This window comes from Castor canadensis, chromosome 8 (genome assembly GCF_047511655.1).
Source record: "Castor canadensis chromosome 8, mCasCan1.hap1v2, whole genome shotgun sequence".
Classification (NCBI taxonomy): Eukaryota; Metazoa; Chordata; class Mammalia; order Rodentia; family Castoridae; genus Castor; species Castor canadensis.
In genome coordinates this window covers 40,958,259-40,977,727 of record NC_133393.1, presented here as the reverse complement: position 1 = coordinate 40,977,727, position 19,469 = coordinate 40,958,259, and the positions used below count along the sequence as shown (strand labels likewise).

At 40.9% G+C, this 19,469-nt stretch overlaps 1 non-coding gene across 1 annotated transcript; it reads right to left on the bottom strand.

The window, feature by feature from the left end:
• Positions 1 to 15,416: 15,416 nt before the first annotated feature.
• Positions 15,417 to 15,523, bottom strand: LOC141426009 (U6 spliceosomal RNA). The gene has a single exon (XR_012451123.1). It is a non-coding gene; the product is annotated as a U6 spliceosomal RNA (small nuclear RNA).
• Positions 15,524 to 19,469: the final 3,946 nt, after the last annotated feature.

Here is a 19,469-nt window from a genome sequence, read left to right as displayed (position 1 = left end):
AGGGTCCTGAGTGCTGGGATTATAGGCTTATACTTTTATCCTGTGCAAATTTATATTCTCAAGGCCATTTAACCTTAAATTAAGGTTTTAATCTGGTCCAACCTATGTTAGTTCCCTTTGTGTTGCTAAAACCAAATACCGCAGTCTGGGTAATTTATAAACAAAGGGTGTTTATTTCTTATAGTTCTGGTGGGTGGAAAGTTGAAGTTCCAGGGACTTGAAACTACAGAGAGAGAGAGAGAGAAAGAGAGAGACAGAGAGAGAGAGATTCCTTAGCCTCAATCCATGCATGAATGTGAAGCCCTCGTGACCTAAACACCTCCTATTACCAGCCCTCACTCCCAACATTGCTGTACTGGGAATTAAATTTCCTATACATGTGTTTGGGCATTTGGGCGGTCATATTCAAACCATAGCACTGCCCAACAAAGAAACCTGTGTATTGACTCCAATGTTTTAGACCCAAAGGGACCTTAGCAAGAAATGAGTTTGATTCTCTTTTTCCTTAGACTCTCCAGGTGAATGTCATTTTAGAGCTTGGTTGGCTTTGTTATGCCCCAAACTTGCCTTTAGAGAAATAGCTGGACTTAGGAGCTGGGCAGTATGCTGTAGTCTAACTTTTTAGAAAACACAGTGGTAAATATATAACTAAGTGGCAATATTATGTCCCTTTTGTGTTTGGTCAATGGTGATGTCTTAATACATTGTGTGATACTTTTCAAATATAATATGCATGGTAATCTGTGAAACCCAGATTTTTTTAATCCAAGAACAGACTCACACTAGAAGAACAATACTTAAAAATGTTTCTCCTCGACCGTTAATAAATGCATATCTATATCTTAAAGTGCATTTCAAATGCGATATTAAGACTCTGAGACCATTAATCCCCAGTTATAAAACAGAAACCCAGCATGATTAGGGGATGATTTGCTCTAAGTTGGAGACAAAGCCAGCGACCTTGGCAATTAAGATGCTAGTTAGAGTGGAGTGATTTCCAGGTCAGCACTCTCAGATGGTGCACCGCTAGGTAGGGTTCTTACCACTGATGTTCTTGGCTTCATGACTTCTGAACTGGTTTTTATTCCGCTCACAGTACTTGTTATATTTATCAAGCAAAGTGGTTTAGTTTCAAACTTTTTTTGGAAAGAGATTTATACCATTTAAAGTGTCAAGATGAAAATATGACCAATCTTCTTGAACTTTTAGGATTATAGTTCTGGGAAAGATGAAGCATCATTTAATTCTAAGAACACATCAAAAACACTTAAGCATCAAAATAATGGCATTGGCATAATTTGTCTTTTTGAATAATTTACAAAAGATGTTAGGCATTGCACTGGTCTAAATGTGACCTCAAAATTTCTTATGTTGAAACTTAATCACCAATTTGATGGTATTAAGAAGTGGGGCCTTTAGAAGGGGATTAAGTCATAAGGACTTTGTCCTCCTGAATGGATTAGTGTTCTTATAAAAAGGGTTGAAGGAAGCACCCTAATGCTATTTTTTCTCTCCCACTCTTCTACTTAGTAAGGATACAAAGTTCATTCTGCTTGTCCTTTTCACTCCTTCTGCCATGCAAGGATATACCAAGAAGGCCCTCAGCAGACATCAATGCTAGCACTTTGAACTTGGACTTCCCAGCCTCTACAACTATAAGGCATAAATTTCTGTTCTTATGAATTACCCAGTCTCAGGTTTTTTATGGCAGCTGCACAAATAGACTAAGATAGGCATGTCACAATGTTTTGATCTGTGAAATGTATAGTGTCCCTGCCAAAATCATTGATATTCCCCAAGGCCACAACTTATCCTTTTGTCTTCTTTCTTAAAAACCATTCAAAGGTCTACTTACTTGGCACACAATTTCAATACATTTTTGCCACCTTAGTAGACTAAACAGAAAAATTCAGGGTATCTGGGTCTTAACTATCCTAGCCATGTCACTTTAAGTCGTATTCTCATTGTCGGGTTTAAATCTCACCTGGGAAATCTGCGACTTTACTGACTGTTATGGCAGGTAAATATGTGTCTTACCTCTGCTCCCTCCTTATTGTATGCTGAAATCAGATAAGGTCTTTAAAGAAGTAATTAAGTTGAAATGAGGTCTTTAGGGTGGGCCCTATTCCAATATTGTGGAGAGTGAAGTATGAGAAGCCTATGAGAACTTGATACAAGCACAGCCATGTCTGTAGGCTGGGATTGGCACAGCCCCCAGCTGCAGAAGGGAGCGAGGGCAAAATGTAGCACAGCTGCTTTTTGTAAGATGTTTGCATGCAGAAAGTGGGGATCGCAGGTTCCCCTTTCCCATAACTACAATGTCGCCCCTCAGAATGTTGTTCTGCTTCCTTGCTTGCTGCTGTGTATAATAAACTCGCTGGAGGTGGTGCAGGCTGTTGTGTGTCTCCACCAGAGTGCTCAGCCCACCTGACCCCAGCTTTTTGTATGTTTGTCTTTTGTCCTTTCTCAATCTCCTGTCGCTCCCAGTTAGGTTCCTAGGATGAGCTCACACTATGACTAGTGTCCTTAAAAGAAGAGGAAATTTGGACACAGATACATATGTTCCTAGAGGATAGACCACGTGAAGGCATCAGAAAATATGACCATCTACAAGCGAGGGAAAGAAGTCTCAGAATGAAGTAACCCTGTCAACACCTTAATCTTGAAATTTCAGCTCCAGAATTGTAAGGATATAAATTTCTGTTGTTAAAGCTACCAAGTCTGTGGCGTTTTGTTATGTCAGCCCTGGTAAAGTAACAAAAGTTTTTGGTAATGCTATGCAACTGCCTAAAAATGTGGAAGTGACTTTGGAGCTGGGAAATTGGTAGAGACTGGAAGGATTTTGAGACACCTGGTAGAAAAGCTTACCTTGCCTTAAGAGACAATTGATAGACAGTTGATAGAAGTATGGTCATCACAGATGCTTCTGGTAGGGACTAAGATGGAAATGAGGAAAGGCAAGCCTTGTTATAAAGTGGTAAAGAACCTGACTGAATTGTGTTCTTGTGTTTTGTGGAAGGTATGACTTGCAGGTAATAAACTTCCATGTTTAATTGAGGAGATTTCTAAGTAAAGTGTGAAAGGTATGGCATGATTTCGCTTTACTACATATAGTAAGAAGTGAGAGAACAAAACTAAGTTGAAGAAGGAATTGTTAGACAAAAAGGAGTCAGAATTTGAAGATTTTGAAAATGATCAGCTATCCATATTGTAATGTGTGAATATACTGCCCTTACCTTATAGGATAGCAATGAGGATCCAGTGTGATAGGTTACAGCTCTATAAATTATAACTGTTGTACAAAAAAAAGTGCCATGATGTTATTGTCACAGAAATTTTTATACCTTCCTCATGAGGTCAGGGAGTAGGTAAATGTCAGCGTTGTTTTTTTTTTTTTTTTCCCATTAGGATATTTGAGGCTTAGAGAGATAAATTTTTTTTTTTTTTTACAATAAGGGCTCACTATGCAACCCAAGCTGGCCTTGAACTGATCTTCCTACTTCCTCCTCTTGAATGATAGGATTATAGGCATATATCATTATACCTGCTAGAGTTGAAGTGATATTATTATACAATAATATAAGGTTACAGAACCTGGATGAGGCTTTGATCTTTAACGTCTCAGTCCAATACTGTTTCTAATGTAACATTCCGTTATGCCAAAGGCTTCTAGACTTTCAGCAAATCAGATCAATAAGCATTTAATTGCATACTCTGACCAGTGCATGGTTAGAACCAGTAAGGAATACAAAATAAGCAAAAGGCACATTTTTTTCTTCCTTATCTAGAAAGTATAAAATAAACATATAGCTCAGCTAACAAACAACATAGCAATTTTGGGATAATAGATTTCCAGCTTTTCAAATTCTATTTTTTTGAGACAGGGTCTTGCTATGCTGCCTAGGCTTGACTCAAGCAATCATCTGCCTCAGCCTCCAGAGTAGCTGGGACTGCAGGCACGCACCACAGTGCATGGTTCCACATTCCTAATTGCTTTATCTCTAAATGTGGGCTGATGCTTTCCATGTCTTTTGTAAAGCAAGTTACAGTCTTGAAAGATTTCATTCATTTTGGTTAGTTTGGCACAGATGCATTTTTGCCCATGTGACTTTGATTGCCTTGGAAGGAAAAGGTTTCAATTTATAGGCTGATGTCACAGTCTAGAGGTCCAGCGAAATATAAAAATTATCATAGAGAACGAAGACAGTCCTCCACTTCCCATGACTCAATTTACAATTTTCCCACTTTACCTCACATTCAGTAGGAACCATACTTGGAATTTTGAATTTGGATGTTTTCCTGGGGTACAGAGATGTGGTGTGATCTTCGCTCAGGATGCTGGGCAGCCTCAGCAGGTCTCAGTCAGCCTTGTGATCACAGGGGAAAACAGCCTGTGCTCTACGGTGTGCTGTGTGGCTAAGTGAGGATGTTCGGTAGGTAAGGTGTAGTTGATGCGTTTTCAGTTTACGATGTTTTCAATTTATGATTGGCTTATCGGGACAAGTCATCATAAGTCGAGGACCATCTGTACTTATGAGTTTGGACTCTGATCTCATTAAAAACGGGAATGTGAAAACTGTCACAGGGCTTGTATTTGCAGTTGTGAAGTCATCTAGAGCTATGGCGTCTACCTTGTGTGCTGTCCTAGGGAGCTTGGAGTGTGGGGGTGTCGTCTGTGAAAGGCCCTCATCTTTCTGTTCCTCTTCCAACCTTGCAACTGCTGGTGCACCAAAGTCACCTCTAATGGAATAGAGGTGTTAAAATTGACTACCCTTAGACATTGGAACAAAAACCTTTGAATTGAAGGACACCCAGCAGTTCACCAGCTGCGCAAACACTTGTTCCAAGGCAGCATCTGTATGGATTATAGCAACTGACTAATCTCCAAAGAAAGCCTTTTTTCTTTCTAATGAGCTATTTTAAAGAAAAGACCCAAAGACACCATGGCTCCATAGCACAGCCTATGACATGGTATGGAAATGCAACCCCACTCTCCATCTGTGATTAATGGAGCCTGAAGCAAGGTGTTTTGCAAAATGTAGATCTATTTATTTTTCTTATTTGAAGACCCTGCTACTCACTTTTGATTTTTAAGTTTGGATTTCCATGCACTTGATTGTCTGAAAGCTAGAGACAGAAATATAAATCAATATATGACCTCAGAAGCAGTATGTGAGCACCAGTCCAGGGTCTCGGAAGGATCTGTTCTGATTCTGCACAACCCATCTCCATTCAGGACATGAGCATGGCTTAGAACAATGACAAACCTCAATTCTTGTGAAGAAAGGCCACTGTAAATGTGCCTGCTATGCCATCATCTGATACTGCACCCCCCTCCTGACACACAAACAATATATAGCCCTGATACTGGGAAAAGAGGAACGACTTCCCTCAAGCAAGGTTTGATCATACAGACCTCTTATGATCAGCTCTTCTTCTCTTTCTTCATCCAAAAAACTGTTCATTATTTATTTATATGAACTGTCTGTCCATTCCTCAGGTGAATGAGCTTAAACCCTGTTACACTTCCTCCCTTTGGTCCTTATTTTCATTTTCCCCTTTGAGCTACCTTCCATAGTCTTACTTATCTTTATTTGTATGTACGCCTCTTCCTTCCAGAGGCGTACATGTGTGCTGTGTGAATGTGGCCTGGTCCTCTGTGTGTGTGGTGTCTCTATCCCTTTTCACTTTTCCCCTAACTAACCACACCCACATCTCCTCCCTACCCTTCAGGTAAAAAGCCGAGGACACTGAGTAATACAATAATAGTAGTAACCATTTAGAAGGACTTGGCTATGTGTCAGGTAACTCATTAGATATATTACAGATTGTTTTTTGAGACAGGATTTTGCTTTGTAGCCATGCTGGCCTCCCAAGTGCTGGGATTATAGATGTGTACCACCACATCAGGTTATATTAACTAATTTAATCCTTGAAACAGTCCTATGAAGTTAGAACTAATCGATTCATTTCACATATGAGAAAACATGTAAATTCTTATAAATAAATAGAGGAATGAAATAAACTGTCCCTCAAATGCACTCTTCCCTTAGGCTCACATGCATCTCTCTCTCTCTCTCTCTCTCTCTGTGTGTGTGTGTGTGTGTGTGTGTGTGTGTGTGTGTGTATGAAAGAGACAGAGAGAGACTATATAGAGACTATATATAGGAGACAGATTTGGGCAAGCTCCCATTATTCCCCTGCACCCTTTCTATGACATACTCATGAGTTTGTGGCTCTCCATTCTTCCTCCAACATAGTTGATCACGGGAGAAAACAAGAATCTGATCACAGAACATCAAGGTAGCCTAGGCACCCAATAACCACATTAAAATTGCCCTTAAGATTTTTTTCACCCTTTAGAACTTGAAACTTTGCAGCCTGTTACCCAATTAAACACAGGACTCCATGATACATTACTGCCACCTAGAGCTGATTAATTGAAATGCAGCTTCCTCAAAAAGCAAAAGTGAGAACAAAGCAAAACAAATATAAGGCCCAACCCTGGGCATTACTGAAGCAAGCTGTTAGCTGAGCAGTTTAGATCAATATCATAATGTAGTTTACAATGAAATTTCCTTGAGATGTCCAACTTCCCCTTTCTAAAAGTGGTTATTATCCAATGATATTATTAAGATATGGCGGGGGTGGGGTGGGGGGAGAGAGAGAGACAGAAAGAAAGAAACGAAAGAAAGAAAGAAAGGAAGGAAGTACGTTTTGAAAATAAGTCTTTGTGGTTGTCTTCATCACTTGACAAATAAGAAAACTGAAGCTCAAGATGGTGATAGATTTCTCAAGTTCAGATCACTAGTAAGTGGTGCCAGCAAGATTGGAATACAGGGCTCATCTGTGTTTTTATTCCAAAAGCTCATCACAGTGAATCAATGTAAAATTGAACATGTCTTCTTTCTTTTTATTTATTTAATTTTTGCGGTACTGGGGTTTGAACTCCGGGCTTTGTGTTTGCTAGGCAGGTACCTTACCACTTGAACTGCACCTCCAGCCTTTTGCTCTGATTATTTTAGAAATAGGGTCTTGCTTTTGCCCAGGTCAACCTGGACTGTGATCCTCCTATTTTAGGCTTCCTGCATCACTGGGATGACAGATATATACCATCACACCCAGCTTTTTTCCACTGAGATGGGGGTCTCACAAACTTTTTTGCCTGAGTTGGCCTGGAACCATGATCCTTCTGATTTCAGCTTCCCATGTAGCTTGGAATGACAGGTGCCACCATGTGCCCAGCTATTGGTTGAGATGGGGTCTTTTTGCCCAGGCTGGCCTTGAATTATGATCTTTCCAATCTCAGCCTCCAAGTAGCTAGGATTACAGGTGTGAGCCACCAGTGCCTGACTTAAAACTTCTTAATAAATGGTGGCCAACAAGACCACCCACAGTCTTAGGAAGGGTGCGTCAATGTGCCTGGCTATGCTGGTAAGATCTGGTGGATTTGGAGTGATTTCCCCCAGAAGCAGTGTTGGGTATACACTGATCTGTGTTCATCCACTTCCTTAAATAGCACATACTTGTCAGGGGGTGGCTGAGCCCAGAGAGAGAAGTCTATGACAGAATTACAGGAAAGCACTGATTTATAAGAGAAAAGACCACTTTAAAAAGCCTCATTCACATACCATGTTCTCATCTGGGGAGGTAGGAGGAAACAGCTCCTGTTAAGTAGAGATGTGACCAAGATGGAGAGAAGGCAGAGCCTCTTTTGTGAATTTCCTGGTGCCATGGACTTTCTGGGGAATGTACGGATTTGTTCTTAGAATGTGTTTTCAAATGCATAAAAGAGATGGGATTATAGAGGAAATCAATTGTGTGAAAATGAAGTTACCAAATTCTTTAAAAATATATGACGTTGTACGTGTGTCTTAGTCAGCTTAGACTGCTATGACAACATACCATAGACTAGTGGCTTAATGGGTAGACAGTTATTTCTCACAGTTCTGAAGGCTGGAAGTCCAGAATCAAAGTGCTGGCAGATTCACTTTCTGATAGGCCTGCTTCCTGGCTTTCAGAAAGGTGCCCTCTCCCTGTAGAGAGAGAGAGAGAGCCAGCTCTGGTATCTCTTCCTCTTCTTATGAGGGCTCTAATCTCATCGTGGCATGGGGGCGGGGGGGTGAGAGGGAGAAAACACCTTCATGATCTCATCTAAAGCTATTGACCACCATGTTAGGGTTAGGGTTTTGAGAGGTCTGTGGGTGGGAACACAAACATTGAATAATAAGCTCTTGTGGCAGACCTAATAGATATCATACTTGTGAAGAGGTGATGAGTATAACTGCTATTTGAGATCTCTGTCACAATGGAGCATGACGTAAAAGTATTGGTGATTTCCAATGATGACAAAGTCCCAGGAACTTCTAATGTTAGGATTTGTTGCTTATATTCCTAATCAAGGAGATGCTAAATTTGAATTAGAATTTAGAAAGATAAGTATGTAATTTTCCCATCCATGTTCATAGACTCTGACATTCTTCTCATGGGCCTCAGTTTAATGAAACTCTGTCTTAGTAGATGGTTCACGCCCGTAATCCTAGCTACTTGGGAGGCTGAGATAGGGAAGACTGAGGTTTAAGGTCAGCTGGGGTAAATACTTCTTGAGACTCTATCTCCAAAAATAACCACAGTGAAATGGACTGGAGGTGTGGCTTAAGTGATAAAGTGCTTGCTTTGCAAGCATGAAGTCCTGAGTTCAAATCCCAGTCCCAGAAGAAAAAAAAAAGAACCTCTGCCTTAGAGAGTCTCAGCCAGTTCACTGGTTTGTAGTTTCTGGATTACCAGAACTTGAGGAACACAGTGCAGCAAAGTATTAAAGAGCCCCTTACAAGAATGCCCAGAGACACAGCCCTGAATGTGCAGTCTAGGGTGGCCATTCAAGCCACCCATGGTCCCAATGTTTATCTTTCCCCAGCCTTCTCCTCTTTCTGGATTGGAGGACAGAGGTCAGTTGTGGAGCCTTTCCCCTCCATCTTACCTTGGGTAAAAAGGTAAAAACAAGTCAGCTATCAGCCAGAAACTACTGACCCCATAGGGAACTCAGCTTGGCTTTGTTTGCTTGCTGAATATATTAGTAAGCACATAGGTCTTGTTCTGTAGGGAATCAGTTCATTTTTTGTTAAGGCCAAATGAATTCTTTCTTAAGTAGAGAAAAAGTTAAAATTAAAAGGGAAAGAAGGAGAGGGGTACTGGTGGCTCAAGCCTGTAATCCTGGCTACTTGAGAGGCTGAGATCAGGAGGATTAAGGCCAGCCCAGGCAAAAAGTTTGTAATAACCCCCATCTTAACCAATGGCTGAGAGAAGCAGCATGTGTCTGTGATCCTAGCCATGGTGGGAAGTATAAAATAGGAGAATCACTGTCCATGCCAGACTGGGCAAAAAGTGAGACCCTATTTTCCAAATAACAAGAGCAAAAAGTGCTGGAGGTGTGGCCCAAGTGGTGGAGCACTTGCCTAGCAAGTTAGAAGCAAAGTTCAAGTCCCAGTACCACAAAAAAAGGAGGCAAAAGTGGTTGGAAGGTTATCAAAGCTCAAAAGAAATGTCTTGGTAAACTAGGAGTAAATTTTCTTAAACACTTTCAGTATCTATAGTAGTACAAGATATTTTGTTTTGTCAAAACATCCTTTCACCTTGTTACGGAAAACCAGTGGCCAAGCTTTGAGGGACTATTTTAATGCCATTCCTTTGGGTCCATCTCGTAATCACAACATCTGGAGAAATGTTTTAATTATACTTTCTAATCATACAAAACATGTCCTGTGTTGCTTCACTTAGATGCTTCCCCTGCCTCTAAGTTTATAGCATTACTAGCACTTACTCAGCATGGAGGAGTTTAGGGCCATGGAAGACCTCCAGTCTACATAGGTTTGATGTCTGCTGATAGCAGCAAAGCACACTGTGGCTTTTCTGCAACACATTTACATGTTAGTGGGTACTGAGACTGGAGGGAGGGTTGTGACCTTGTCAGGGCAGGAAGGCAGCCTCTTGGCTGAGGGCCAGCTCACAAAGCCATCCCCACCTCCATCTTCTTTCCTTGTTGAGATCAGGTGGGGCAGGAGGAAAGTGAGGCCTTATCACAAGGTGAGCATAAGTGGATGGAAGAAGGAAGCAAAGAGCTGCTTATGGAATCTAGAAAAAGTTATCCCAATGATTCGTTGTGAAAATGGAGCTTCTTAGTATAACTCAGACATACCCACTTGCTCCCCAAATTCCCTCCCTATAACAAAGAAAAGCCAAAGGGATGTTTTTAAAGTATTTAGGCCACATCCAATGAATAAACTGTACATGTTCTTGGCTTCTGCCAGCCTGTGACTCATGGCAATACCCAAGGAAGCAGGGATATGGCTTGATGGAAAGACCACTGGACATTTTTAGGCTCTTTATTGCTGAAGACGATAGATGCCAAAATAATTTGGATTGAATAAATGAAAGCCAGCTCAGAGGGGATATAGAATCTTTTATAACTTAAACATTTCATTTTGGTCAGATCCCTTCCAGTTTTTGTCTATATATAAACATTGTAATGTACATATAAACACAATGTACCTTTTTATATAGTTCATATTGTTTCAACATAATATTATGTACATTTTCTCATATGGCCTGTAGTCTTTGTATCGAGTAGCTGTATACATGGACATCATATCCCATAATTTATTAATTATGCTGCATGTATTTATATGTATGTTGTTATGGTTTGAATGTGAAATAACCCCCTCAGCTTGGTCCCCAGCTGGTGGTGCTATTTTGGGAGACTCTGGAAACCTTAGTAGGTGGGTCCTAGCTGAAGGAAGTGTGTCACTGGGGACAGGTCCTTGGGAGTTACCTTGTCCATGGCCCCTCCCTGTCTCCATCTCTGCTTCCTGGCCACCATAATGTGAGCTGCTCTCCCTGGCATGATGAACTGAAGTCTCTGAAACCTTGAGCCAAAGTAAGTCTTTCTTCCCCTTAAGTTGTTTATGTCAGGTGTCTGATCACAACAATGTAAAGTAACAAATACAGAAAATTGGTACCAGGAAAGTAGAGTTGTTGCTGTGACTAAAACTGACCATGTGGTCCTTAAGCCTTTGGAACTGGTTTGCAGGAGGAATTTGGAAGAGTTTGGAGACGCAGGCTCGAGAAAGCCTAGGACGCTGTAAGCAGAACTTAATGAGATTCTGGTGGAAGCTCAGGAGACCAGAATGGCAACAGGAATGCAGACAGTGAAGGCCAGACTCGTAAGGTTTCAGATGGGAAGGAGGACTCTATTGGTAATTGAACTACGGGCCATTCATATTACTTTCTGGCAAAGAATTTGTCTATATTTTGTCCATTTGGTGAAGTTAAATTTTAAAGTAATGGACTAATTAACTTCACAGAGGAGGTTTTAAGACAGCATAGCATTCAGGCTGTGGCTTGTTTTTGTTGGTTTCTTTTAGCCAGGTTTACAGTAAGAATTAGCAGCAAAACCTAGAGCAGAGGGATTTGAAAAGCATGCATTTTGGCCACAAAAGGAGCAAAAGTTGTAGACAAGGAAGATGTGGTTGTTAAGGAGATTATCACCATTAAAAATAAGCCAACCACTTGGCACTGGGACAATAGGAAAGATGGCTTGAGGGTGTCTCAGGAATTGCCACACTAATTGCAGGATCAAGGTTATCAAAGGGTAAACACACTGGGAATACTTTCCTTGACAAGAGACAACTGCCAGGGTGCACCCTGCTCATTCAGGGCCACCTAGGGAGGTGTTTTTCCCAGGTTCAGCAGCACAGGCACTTGCAGGCTGCAGCAGCCATGGAGGCCTGGTTACTGCTTAAGCTGGCAGCAGATACTGGTATCATTCTTGTGATGCTGGTTTTCTAGGCATGGAAGTGCAAGAGATGTGGAGTCATGGAGAGTCTGCTGAGATTTCAAAGGAAGACCTGGAAGGCCAGGCAATGTATGGCAGGGTTAGGATCCCTGCAGGCAGCAGTCCCTGAGAGGGTGATGCATGAAACTGAGGGTTAAGCCTAAGCTGCAATGGAGACCCCAGGATGTTAGAGATGCCAGGAATGTGGGACGTCTGCTGAGGAAAGCTGCAGGCAATGAATGGAGCCAGCCTGAGAGAGACTGTGGGGGCTGCAATGGGCCATGCCATAGCAGTGGGACTGCCTAAGCCCATTGGAGTTCAGATCTCACTACCATGTGCTCTGGATGCCAGACATAGCAATATAGGATTTAATGTTTGTCTTGCTGGGTTTCCATCTTGCATCCCATTCTTCCTTTGTATGCTCCCATTTCTCCCTTTGGAAATGGGAACATTATTCTGTGCCATTTGACCTTGGACATTTTTTGTTATTTTAGAGGGGCTCATAGATAAGATTACCTTGAGTCTCAGAAGAGATTTTAAATTTGGACAATGTTGGAATACTAGAACTTTGGGAATTCTTGAAATAGTCTGAATGCATTTTGCAGTATGAGATGGACAGGAGCCTTTATGGTTTGAATATGCTCATAGGCTCATGTATGAGAAACTTGGTCCCCAGGTTGTAGTGTTATTTGGGGATGTTCTAAAAACTTTAAAAAATGGGGTCTAGCTGGAGGAAGTAGGTCATTGGGGGAGAGTCCTTGGCAGTATTTTGTCACTGGTCCCTCCCTGTCACTGTTTGCTTCTTGGCCACCATGATGTGAACTTGTCTTCTCTGCCACACCTTCCCAACCATGATGGACTGACCCTCTGAAATCATGAGCAAAAACTAAATCTTTTTTCCTGTAAGCTGTGTTTCTTGGGAGCATGATCAGATTTGCAGAAAAGTTACAAAGATAATGTAGTGATGCAAAGTGACTAATACATATGTCTTTTCCAATATTTTTGGTAGTTTGAAATATTTACTTTATAGAGACCTTTTTTATTCATTTGAATTAAGGATAAATTATCAAGAATTATATAACTAAAGCATGGGATATGAATATTTCATTCAAATGAATATATTCTATCAGATTGCTTTGCAACCTGACAATGTCAGTACAAATCGACAATGACACCAACAATGAAGGACACTCTAACTATACCAAAAATTCACCGGCACAAGATCTTGCTGAAAGAAAACCTTTGTGAATTTAGAGCGTATAACTTGGTTTTTTTTTTTTAACTTACATCATCTATTTACTGATGAGACTGTATTTTCCCAAACATCTGTATTTTTGTTTGGAGAACAAAACATCTGTCCATGTCTTTCTCAATTTATCTAACAGGTATTTCATGTGTTCCCAATTCATTAGAAACATGTCTTTATAGTGATAACAACCCTTTGCCATGCAAAGGCAAATCATTTTTATTAAAAGGAACTATATTTTACATGGTCAAATGTATCTATTCTTATTTTGTGTAATTTCCTAACCTTCCAAGTAGGTGAAAAGTGTTCTCCACAGATTTGTTTGATGTTTTATTAAATTGCTCCTGGTTTTTTTTGGCAATACTAGGGGTTGAAACCAGCCTCACACTTGCTAGACAGCATGCTACCACTTGAGCCGTTCTACAGCCCTTCGCTCCTGATTTTTAAAACCATTTTAGAATGTTTTTATATTTCTTAATCTTTTAATTCACTATAGTTCATAATATAGCACTACTATGTCTGGAAGTATTTCTCAAAAGTGAGCTAGGGACCATTTGCTTCACATCCACTTGAAGCACATGTTACAAATCTAGATTCTTAGATCTCCCAGATTTCTGAGTCAAAAATCTACTGAGGTAGCTCCAGTCTAATCATGAAGGAAACACTGGACAAATCCAAATCAGGGCACATCGTGTGAAATACACATCAGTACTCCTCCAGACAGTGCAAGCCATGAAAAATAAGGAAGAGACTGAGAAACTGTCGCAGACAGATGAAGCATAAGGAGAATGAGGCCTAAATCCATGTGGTGTCCTGGATTTGATCCTGGAAGCAGGATAAGGACATGAGTGGAAAAACTGGTGAAATCTAAATATTGTCTGGGTACAGTTATATAAGGTGTCAATGTTAATTTCTTTGTCTTTGGTAAAGTACACAGTAATAACAACAGGGGAAAGCAGTTGTGAAAGGAATACTGGGGCTCTCTATATTATTTTTGTAATTTTTCCATAAGTATGAAATTATTTTCAAGAATTTTTATTTTTTTAAAAAATGCATCAGACCTGGGTGTGGTATGCATATATGTAATCCCAGCTACTCAGGATGGAAGGAGGATCTCTAGTTCAAAGCCAGCCTAGGCAACTTCTGGCCTAAATTACAAACTGAAGCTGAGATGTCTCAATGCCATGGGGTGGGGTAGGAGTGGAGTGGAAACTTTTATTTTGAAAAGCTTACTTTAGTAGGATCTGTTTCTGATTTCTCTATTTGTGTGGCTCATGTCTGTGGTTTGGATTTTAGAGCATTAAAACCATTCTGATCAGAGCTCAGTGGAAAGTGGAGTGATGGTTCAAAACCAGTATTGGCCAAACTTGGATGGAGGTCATCCTCCTGCCTCCAGGACAGCTCCAGCTGCCCCACCTCCTAAGGCAGTTCAGTTCCTACTTTAGTCCTCAGAGCCCTGCCTGTAGATTCCACCTCTGTTATTCTGAGATCCTCTTGGCCCAATTTCAACCTTGGCCCCTGAGCTCAGATGCAAAGGTCAGGATTGGAAGGGAACAGAGGCAGAGTAGATGCTCTCCTTGAGTTTAAGAAACTATTGTAAAATGGTAAATTGTCGTGACATTCATCTAAACCAGGGCAAAATAATCTGAGAAGGAACAGGAGAAAATGTGACATATTTAGAGAAGGCAGACAAAAAGGGCTGCCTTCTACTCAACATGATATGATCCCATTTATGTACATTAGGTTGATCACCAATGGCTATGGGAGGGGTGATTGGGGAATGGCTGTCACTTGGTATGGGGTTTTTGGAGTTAGAGAATAGTGATGGCTGTGTAACTCATGGAAATAATAAAAGTCCCTGAATTGTATATACTTTTGAGGGGTGGATTCTAGTGTGTGTGTGTGTGTGTGAGAGAGAGAGAGAGAGAGAGAGAAAGAGAGATAGAGAGAGAGAGAGGATGGATGTGTGCGAGAGAGCAAAAGAATCCTTAAGGACAAGGTCCTGGCTGAGCTCAGGTTAGAACTGAACTATATCCTGCCTCATCTCTTGTCTTAACTTGCATGGGTTATGACATCCATTGGTGCGAGCAGCAAAAGGTACATTAGTTATAAGTGGGCGAGCTACTTCACTCCTCTGTTCCTCAACTGCTTTTTTTTTTTTTAATGTTTTATTCATATGTGCATACAATGTTTGGGTCATTTCTCCTCCTTCACCCTGCCCCCCCGACCCTGACCCCTTTGCTTCAAGGTAGAAACTGTTTTGCCCTTATCTCTAATTTTGTTGAAGAGGGAGTATAAACAATAATAAGAAGGGCCAAGGGTTTTTGCTAATTGAGATAAAAAAATATGGAACACTTCACAAATTTGCGTGTCATCGTTGTGCAGGTGACATGCTAATCTTCTCTGTATTGTTCCAATTTTAGTATATGTGCTGCCAAAACGAGCACTCCTCAACTTCTTCAGCTGTCTGATAAGATGGTAATCACACTTAGGTCCTAGGTTATTGAGAGGATTAGCGTCCCTGGCATGAGGAAGTAGCTACGTAAGTGGTAGCGACTATTCTCACTCACTCATCAGACAACAAAAAGTGCTTTCTGTGTATGTCTGCAACTTGTTTGTAGAGATACAGAAATATGACTTGGCCACTACCAGCAAGCTGTCTCTTGTAGAACTGGGGAAAAAGACACACTTTCCTTGTTCTAGAGGGCTGCTCAGAGACAGGTCTTGAGATCTCTTCTACTCTGAGGACCTAACCAATGTCAGGATGGGCTAACATGGATCATCTGAGTTTTCCATGGGATGTTATGTGCACAAAGAAGGACCTCCCCCACCCCCCAACAGGCAAGTGTTTCAACGGTTTCTTCCCTGAAAATGCTCTTGAACTATCTTGCATGAGAATGAGAATAGAGGCTAAGGAAGAACAACAGGGATAAATATTTGTTGAAAGAAAAATCTTAAAGCCAGGCTTGGTTATACATGTGTGTAATCCCAGCACTAAGGAGGCTGAGACAGGAGGACCATAAATTTGAGGCCGACCTGGGCTACATCATAAGTTCAAGGCCTGGTTTTCAGCTTGGGTCCAAAAGTAGTTCAAAATACTGTGCCCCACAAAGTGGGTATACTATATTTATAGCTAGAGAAAGGAAAGGGGCTACAGGAAGCACTGCATTGGCTACAGATTGATGTGTGCCTTATTTGGACATGTTTCCATAGCCCTCAGCCTATGATTGGCTAAGACTCTGCTATTGTCACAAATGCATACTCTTAGGTTTCAGGCTGTTAGACATTGCCTATGTTAAACATCAGGTTAGGTTGTGGTTCACTATGTAGCGAGGCAGCCTAAGGCCAACCTTAATTCAATTTGACATGTTTATTTGCTGGAGAGATGGCTAGGTCTGAAGGTCCTGAAGTGCTGACTACCCAGTACCTGATTTAACCAAAGCTATCTGCATCCCAGAACACCAAGGAAGAGCTGCCAGCTGAACCAGGGGGACAAACTGACCTGGCTGCCACCAGCATGTGAGCACTTCTTTGGTCATTGGCCTCATGCAGGGACACAGAGCTGTTTTCTTGTGTAAACAAAGCTGGCAGCAAGACCAGTGAGGGAGTCAGGACACGTTTTCCTCCCAGTTCTGTCCTCCCCTGCTTTTTAGTTCTCACTCGTCACAGAATGGAAAGATGGGCCTCACTTCCTTCCTTCTTTTTTTTTTTTTTTTTTTGTGATACTGGGGACTGAACTCAGGGCCTCACATTGACAAAAACAAGAGGCACTGACAGGAGTTTGGGGGACGGGGCTTCCAACTGGCCTTCCCTGGACTCTGCAGCAGCCAAAGCTAAAGGCTGGATTTTAGGTGCCATGCCCTGTCGTAACCCAAGTGACTCACTTTTCCTGGACATGTGTGCAAGCTTCCTTTTGCAGAAAGAATTCCAAACGTGGAAAGTACAATACACTTCAAGAAGAGCTCAAAATAACTTCATTTAAGATAAACAACTCGATTTAGATATCTTTTTTTCAAGAGAGTCTAGAAGATCCACAGAAGAAAATATATGTCAAAATTCAGATCAGAAGAACATGAATCAAACAAAACCTTTCTACCAATGTAATGTAAGACAGAGACTTTCTGAGGCCCCTCTTAGTTTCAACCTTTTGTGACTTTTGTGATGAAGGATGTGTGTGGAACACACAGTGTGTCACCTGGTCACACCATTGGAAGTCCCAGGGCAGTTCCTGGCAGTTCAGTCAGTACCCTTACTTGGCAACCCCAGGACAGTCTTTACTAAGCTCCCAGCCCCACTGGGCCTGGGCTGGTTCTGTGGGTGGCAAAGTGTCCTGCTCTCAGCCTGGGGCCCTGAAGGCCACAAAGGAGAAGTATGCCTGCCAATGTCAAGCAGGGGTTTTCTGAGGTGGTGGTACTTTCAAGGCCTTGACATTTTTAGGCCTGGAAGGCCCCATCTAAACTCCTGGAAGTGGCCTTTTCCAAGTTGTTTCCTCTTTGAATGCCTAAAATCTTTAACTCCTTAAGGTGGGAATTTGCCAGTTTGGTTACCATTGTCTGCAGTTCCTGAGTTATAGGGGTGAAGTGTTGAGTGTTATATCAAGCTACTCAACGAAGTGAGTTTTTAAATCTGCTTAAATAGTTGAATTACTTTGGATGGAGCTGGAAAAAAACTGATGCTTGGGTAACACCTGGGGGAGTTTCATTTTGTTGGTCTGGGGCACAGCTTGAGCATTGGTTTTTAGGTTCTCTCCCCTGGGATTCTAATGTTCAGATGAGTTTAAGAGCCACTGGGCTAAGGGGCTGGAGGAGTGGCTCAATTAGTAAGAGTGCCTGCCTAGCAAGAATGAGGCCCTGAGTTCAAACCCAAGTGCTGACAAAAAAAAAAAAAAAAAAAAGAACCATTGTGCTAAAGAAAATGTACACACACACATACACAAATACACATGTGGAATTTATTATCTTGCAATGTGTCTGTTCAGAACTATCACATAATAGTTTCATCAGTTATTGGAGAATATTTATTTCAAACGAAAATGTCTTCTGAGTCAAGGGAATGAACCACTTAAAAGGAATGGCTCAAATAAAAGTCAAGGTTTAATTTATAAATGAGATCTCTGCTTCTCTGTACCCCACAGTGCCTTCTTGCAATTTAAATCGCATAATGGATTGTCATCAGTGGGATCATACATTCCTGCAGGAGTCCTGCTCCAATTGTTGGTTGACTTTGATTAAGGACTGAGAGGGACATAAATTAATCCAAGATACAAATGCAATTTCTCAGGAAAGCAGCTATTCTGTGGTTAAAATCTCCTTGTTTTGTATAGTAAAACCACAGTTCAAGTTCGGAATGCAGACATATTTCTTGACACATGTGGATTGTGCAAGTGGTAATTAAATTTTACTTAATGAAGATGTAATATATAACCATGCAACCCCACTGTGTCATAACTTTAACCTAAAATAGTGCCAGCTGTGATACCTCAAATGACTACTTTGAGAATTAAAATAGGATGATGGGCGAAAGAGCTTATTGAAAATAAAAACGATAACCATCACATTTTAAGTACCTAATGTCTGCCAGATTCTGTTCCTGGCACTGAACAGACTTCATCTAATTTTGTTCTCATATGAACCCTTTGAGGAAGGGATTAACTCACTTCTTGTTCAAGGTTGTACTGTTAGGAAGCCATGATGTCAAGACAGGGTCTAGCCCTGCATTTCCCCAAAGTTCCTTCCCATAAAGCCTGTTGTGTTTTTCACACACAAAAGTGTGGTTATTAGTGTCCTCACAGTAAGGAAAGCTGCCCACAGGATGATTTCTGGAGAGCTTTCATAAGCAGCCTAAGGAAATTTGAACTGGTAGTTTCTTTTTCACTTATGAAAAACTTCTGACATCAACAGGACAGGGGTATTCCATCTTTCTGTTGGGCTTAGATCTGCTGTGATAAGAAAATGTTTTTGTGTTTGGTAAGGAAGGTTGTTATTAAAAGCAACACTTTAAATCTCAACTCTATAGGGTGATATCTAAGATATATTGAGTGAAAAAACAAAGTTTTATGAAAAAAATGCTAAACTATATTCAGAGGAAGGGAATGCATACATTTGGAGTCCTGTTTGATTGATTTTTTTTGGTAGAATAGAAAAATAACTCATAAAAATGGAGATTTACAGGAAAGGAGGGATAGGTTGGAGAGGTGGGAAAAGAAACCAGATACTCTGAGTTTGCATTTGTTGATTTGACTTTGGATTTTATATGATTACAAAATAAAAGTAAATCAAAATAGCAATCAATCTTTGACAAGAGAAAGCAAATTTTTTTTCCTATTCCTTTGAGGCTGAAAAAAAAATTGAAAGTAATTTGTCAGTAGTTGAATGGATGGACTAACCACATGGA